This window comes from Vanellus vanellus, assembly GCF_965231255.1.
Source record: "Vanellus vanellus genome assembly, chromosome: 3".
Classification (NCBI taxonomy): Eukaryota; Metazoa; Chordata; class Aves; order Charadriiformes; family Charadriidae; genus Vanellus; species Vanellus vanellus.
Window position 1 is genome coordinate 6,555,861 of NC_138907.1, and position 6,000 is coordinate 6,561,860.

Genomic DNA, 6,000 nt, shown 5'->3' on the forward strand with positions numbered 1-6,000 from the left:
CTCCAGCGGGATCGATAAGGAATCCTGCTTTGTAGTTTGGGTTACATCACAAGCAAGTTCCCAAGACGCTGTGATGCACTTGGCATCATTTTTGGCAGGTTAAAATAGGAGTGAGCCAGATCCTCAGCTGGTATCAATTGGTGTTACTATATTAAATTCAGATGGGCCTAATTTTAAGTGCTGAAGCAGTCACTGAGGGGTTGCACAATCTGTTGCTCTTGTGAGTGTGTGCTCACCCATAAAAGTGAGATTGCACAATCTAACCCAATATGAATGCGTCTCTGTCTCAGCTGCTAATTGAAAACAAACATGGTAGGATTAATAATTCACCTCTCTGGAATTTCTGTATTATAAATTACGGGGGGGATCTACCAGTTGCATTAAGAGATGTTACTCTATTGCAAGATTAGTAAGTCCCAACAGCAATGATTGGAGGTCTCTAAACAGAGAAAAGTTGGACTTGCAGAGGTTTCTGATTAGTTCTTTTTAGTTGTGTTTTGTTTTTTTTTTTTCTTTATCCAGTTACTATGACTTTTGTGCCTTGTGCAGCACAGAGTGCAGTTTCCAAGCTTGCATGGAGGAAAGTCAGTAGCAAACACTCCTGTTGACTTAAGCAGAGAAGGGTTTGGGTTGTTTTGCTGCACAGGAAATGGGGCATTTTTCTGTCCAGTAGTTAAGTGTATTTTCCCTTTACAAAAGTCTGTCCACATTTTGCAACAGGGAAATAGGAAATTGTCTTTTCTCTCATTTGGGAGGAAGTTGCTTTCTGTCCTCTTAATTAGTTGTTTGAAAGATGAAAGCAAGTGCCCAGGGGTCAGGGCATTCCAGGAGGTTTGGTATTTTTGAACCAAAGAACTTCTAAGAAATGGCACATTAGGAATTCTGATTTATCCAAGCCCTGCTGAATGCTGCCTGCAGAGGCACTTACAGGGATGCATATTCTGCTCTCATCTTCTTAGTTTAGAGCATAGGCTATAGCATCTATCAGGCTACTGCTTCTGTTGACCTGAACACATGTCTAAAATGTATTTATGGAACCTGGACCATTCCTTTCTGATGCTGGATGGTGGCTGAGACTTTGGACTTTATTTTCTTGTTGCTTCTGTAATTACCACCTAGGAGAGGATCCCCCCAAATTAAATGGTCTTGTCAAGTAGGGTTATAAAGGATTATAGGGATAGGATTGTAAAACCGGTTTCTACATCAGAGAGGTAGCAGAACAAAGAGGTAACAGTGCAGGGAGGCCATAAGGTGGATGTTCAGGGGGTCAGCCTTTCCTGCAGCCATGCCAGCTGCTCTTGTTGAAGTAGCCACACAAAACTCTTCCCCAAGTCTTCTTAGGCTGTCCTTGCTAGGTCTTGGATCCTCAGGCTACCGCATTTTCTGCAAGTGCCTTGGTGGCATGCAAGCGGCTTGAAAGCAGTAGTCAAAACTCCAAAACAACCCTATACCTCCTCATCCTCCTCCATCCAGGAGGGTGCAGGACCTCAGCAGGGTGGTTCAGGTTCCTTATACTGTCCTTGGGAGGAGTGTGCTGGTCGTTGTCATTCCTTTTTCTATGTCTCTTTCTAATGTGTGTTATTCCATTTCAATGGGTCTTTTTATCTTTGTGTATTGGGAGGTCTAGTTGCACTTTTGTAAGTGAATAAATTATTAATTCTGTTTGTTGGTTGTGTGTTTTTTAAAGCTAAAATGCCAGACCAATCCAACTAAAAAAACTTCTGAAAATTCAGTCTGTGTGTGGCTCAACAGCTTTGTTTAAGATCCATTTTTCTTTAGCATCTTTCATTTCTCTCATGTGTTTGCTGTTAAAGCCTTTATTTTTAGTGCTTGTCACTCCTTTCAGTCGGCAAAATCTTATTTTTATGACGTGCTCTGCATGTGCCCCTAGCTTCTGTAAAGCATTTCACAGTGGGTTGGAGACCGCTTCAGGGCATGAGTATAATTTGTTGTGGTAAATGTAACCCACAGCCTCTCACCCTGAAGGCCGCATTCTTGTCTGATAACAGCAAACCTGGGTACGTCTGCCCTTGCTGAGCATGTGGTCTGTAAATCTGACACGCCGTCATCTCCGTGCTCAGCTCTGCACATCTGCTCGTCACGGTTTTTGCTGATGGACTTTCAGCCTGTGTCTGCCCTGCCTTGGTTTCCCTTTGCTTGATGCTCACGGAATATGCTGGTCCTGGTTTTCTTTTCAATTTCTTGCCTTTTGTGTGGTGGTGTCTGTTCTCCTTCTGCCCATAATTATGTCGTGACTCTTCCATTTCCCATCTTAGTTCTTGCTCTGAGTGTGATAAACCCAGATGCAGCTCTGCCATGTTTCAGTATTTTCACTTCTGCTGGTATCTGAATGGCCACACGCATTGACTCAAAGATAAGCCCTCCAGTGTGCCATTTTCCTGTTTTATTTAAAGCTGCACCTGCTGCCAGACCTGCACACATAGCTATTTCGTAGTGCTTCTTTGGCTTTTTTTGCTCTGGTGTTATTTTATTTATTTTTTCTGTGCTGAGCAGCAAGTTTGCCTCCTACTGCTGGTACGTCCCAGGTGGTAATGTGATGTAACTGGCAATGTTATGTTTCACAAGAGCAACTTGAGAGTAACAAAGTCAGAGTAACTTCTCCCAGCACTTCTTTAAAAGAAAAAAGAGGGGGAACAGATTTTGTTTTAATTGACAAATAATTTTTAGCATCTGCAAGAGCACTAGGAATATAGTTCTGCATTTAGAGATGCAAATGTGGCATGGACTGATTTCAGAAGAAAGAAAATATGTGGAGACGTTTGCACTACTCCAGCATCACTAGAACTCAAGACATATATTCCACTGAGAGGAATGATACGAGTGTGGAAACATTATTGTAAAACCCAGGGACAGATCTGTGGCTGGAAAAGGTCAGCATTGCTTTTTCACTGTTTCAACCATTCCACCTTGGTGAGGAGCTTGTCCCATCCAGGCCTAGTGACCTGTCACATTGGGAGATGTAGAACTAGTGCTCACTGTCCTCTGCAATTTTTAGATATTCCTTACTCGGTTGTCTCATTGAATAGTGACAGATTACCCAGATTTTGGTGCATTAAGGGCTTTTCTGCACTCAGTACTGAGCTTACCCTAACTCCTGGTGTCAGTTGTGCTCGTGTTGGGCAGAATAAGGATCAATGTAGTTTAGATCTGGAAGCGAGATCAACTTCGAACTGGGCCTGAAAGTTGGGTTCACAACCCATCAGGTGCTGGAACAGGGACAGTTGTAGACAGGCTTTTATGTACGGCAATCAGCTGTCCATGTGAGAGGCTGCAGCGCTGTCGGAAGAGTGCTTGTGCCCATATGCCTTGTGTAGTTGGAGTTATTTTGTAAGGATGTTTACAAAATATCACCTTTGACAACCCTGTCCATTTTTTTTCCTAATCCCTGCAAGTTTTTACATTCTGGTCCTGTTTCAGGCAAGTATGAGCAAAAAATAAAGATCTCCAAAGTCTAAGTTTCCCCTAAACAGGCTAGATGAAGAGCTAAAGAAATGCTCCTCCGAGTCCAGCTGGTGCTATAACAGAAGAGAATTGGGATTGATATGGGGGATGGAGGAGGATGTGATGAACGTACAGTCATGTGAAAATTTGGTGGTAGAGCTGATGTCTTATTAGACAACAAGGACATACAACAGCTGTGCAGGAGTGGGTCCCTTAAAATGGAAAAGAAATAAAGATGCAAAATAACCCATGTTAAAATTATTTGTCCATGAGAAAATATTTTTCTTTTCTCCTTAGTATTAAAAAAAATATAGTGGCTTTGTCTAGTACAGAGATTTCAGATGCTCCACACACCATTTGCAATTACTACAGGAAGGCTGAAATGCATTGAACTGGTGTAGCTCTAACTGTGGAGGGGTCACACTCCTGCTGAAATACTTTTAGACTATATTTAGTACGTAATCAAGCCGTGCTAACATGGGCTATTAGTCCCAATGCTAGTGTAAATGAGGCAGACAGCATGAAGATGTGGTTTAAGATTGTCAAGTAATGCTGAATCAGGTCGGATGTTCTTGCTGTGTCTCGCAAGACAGCTGGTGGTGTTCCCGGGAAAGCACACGTAATGCTGCATGGATGCGCGTGTTTGTGAGGGAGCTGGCAGCTGGGAAATGCGCTGCTTTGGTCTGCAGCATCCTTCTTCCAAACACTCCTGCCCATAAATGTTAAGGCATTCAAGAAAGAACCAACATGGCAACATCCAAAAATGTCCTGTTGCAGGATGAGGTTGGGGAAAATAATGTTGGCTTAAGGTTATAATTTGCTGCGTGTTTGGGAAGTGGTGAATACCCCATGTTGATCCTGGGGTGGCACGTGCACCTTGCTGGGCTGGCCCTGGCAGGCCCACCCAGGGCTCCATGGGCTCTTCTCAGCCATCATCCTTCCCTGGCACCGGCAGGGAGGGTGGAGATCCAAGAGGTTATCAGTGAAAGGAGATTTTTCATGTTATATATGTGTAAGGGAGGACAGGAATTTGGCTAACAGAAGCTGTCATCACATGCTAGTTTTGTTCCTAGTATGGCATGTGTTGTATAACCCACAACATGAGAGTTAATGTATGAACTATGAAATGCTTGTCAAAAGTATGTGGTTTTTATTGAGCAGTAGTCGCTGTAAAATTGTTGGAACCTGTTATCATTGTAGATATAACACTTCTTGGGTTTTATGTGCACTTTTCAAAATGTTCTGGGAATAATAAAGTAGGTTTTCTATTGCAGAGGCAGAGTTTTCTGTTTGTAACGTTGCCTTTTTCAGACTGTGACTAGCATCAAAAAGCTAAAATTGTATTAAAAAGAAAAAAAACAACACCACAGCAGCTGGTATTTAGTGATCCAAGAAATAAGCTTAACTCATATGGTGTCTATATATTCTGTGTATCATAAGACATATGCACGTTTTTAAGGAAAACAAGATATGTATCTAAGGTCTTAGTATTGCTATTAGAATAACTTAAATGCAACAGAGCACTCCTTGAAACTGTTTTCAGTTTGGACAGGCGTCATTGTGAACAGGCAAACCCCTGACAGATGTGGGAAGTAGGGCACTGTTAACACAACAAGGTTTTTTGACTAATGTAGTAATTACCTGTGTTACAATTTTTCCTTCTAGGAGACTGAGCTGCTAGATATCAGCCTTGTCAAAGATGCCAGATGCGGAAAGCATGCCAGAGCTCCCAAGGTAGGAATTTTTGCTGTGTGCTTACATGTTACATTGATGACCTAGATAAAATAGAACAGGAATTATATGCAAAAAATTAAAAAAAAACATTCCCTTAGCTAATAAGAAGTACTTTGTCTTTTTTCTATTTAACACTGTTTCTGATGAGAAGCATTACAATTGTTGAGCCGTTGTCATTTGATTCTGTATGTAAAATGCTGATGGAAGCTCTGCTGGCAGTGAGGGAACAAAAATCCTGGTTTGTCAAGGTAGACTTACACAAGGTCCTGGCTTCCCTGATGGCAAGGAGCTAATAGTTGTTTTGGTCCATGTTGCATTCTGTGCTGCCTGTTTTCCTCTTCCAGTGCCTCTTGAGGCCGGAAAGATTTTTTTTTTTTTTTTTTTTTTTTTTTTAAACTGTCATGAGAGAGGTCAGGTTATCAGCTCCCTTAGGTCGGCTCTGATGTATTGCATACTCCTTTGCTGTCTCTAAAGACAGTAGGTTGTAGAGATATGTTCTCTCTGGTTTTTTTGTTTGGACAGAAACTACACATCAGAGAGAATAAAACCAAAGCACTCAGCTCTGGAAGCAAGATAGTGCCTCGGGGAATCATAGGAGTGATAGGAAAAAAGGAAATCTCCTTAGGGGCCTGAAAGTATAGCCTTGCTGCCACTTAGCCGCGGTTGAACAGGTGAGGTTGAAGCAGCCCAAAGGAATGCTTCTCCTACCCTTGTTTTCCCAGGGGAGGAAAACATCTGAGTCTGGATGGCTGCGGCTTCCCCGGAGCCTCCCGCTGGGCTCCCTCTTCCTTGCACCCAGCCCTG

General features: G+C 42.5%; 1 long non-coding RNA gene across 1 annotated transcript in view; it reads left to right on the plus strand.

Moving 5' to 3' along the window:
- Window positions 1-5,177, plus strand: part of LOC309669498 — a 110,107-nt gene extending 104,930 nt beyond the window's left edge. Inside the window, exon 3 of the long non-coding RNA XR_014268915.1 lies at window positions 5,128-5,177. This is a non-coding gene — a long non-coding RNA (uncharacterized lncRNA). The remainder of the gene's footprint in view (window positions 1-5,127) is intronic.
- The last annotated feature ends 823 nt before the right edge of the window (window positions 5,178-6,000 follow it).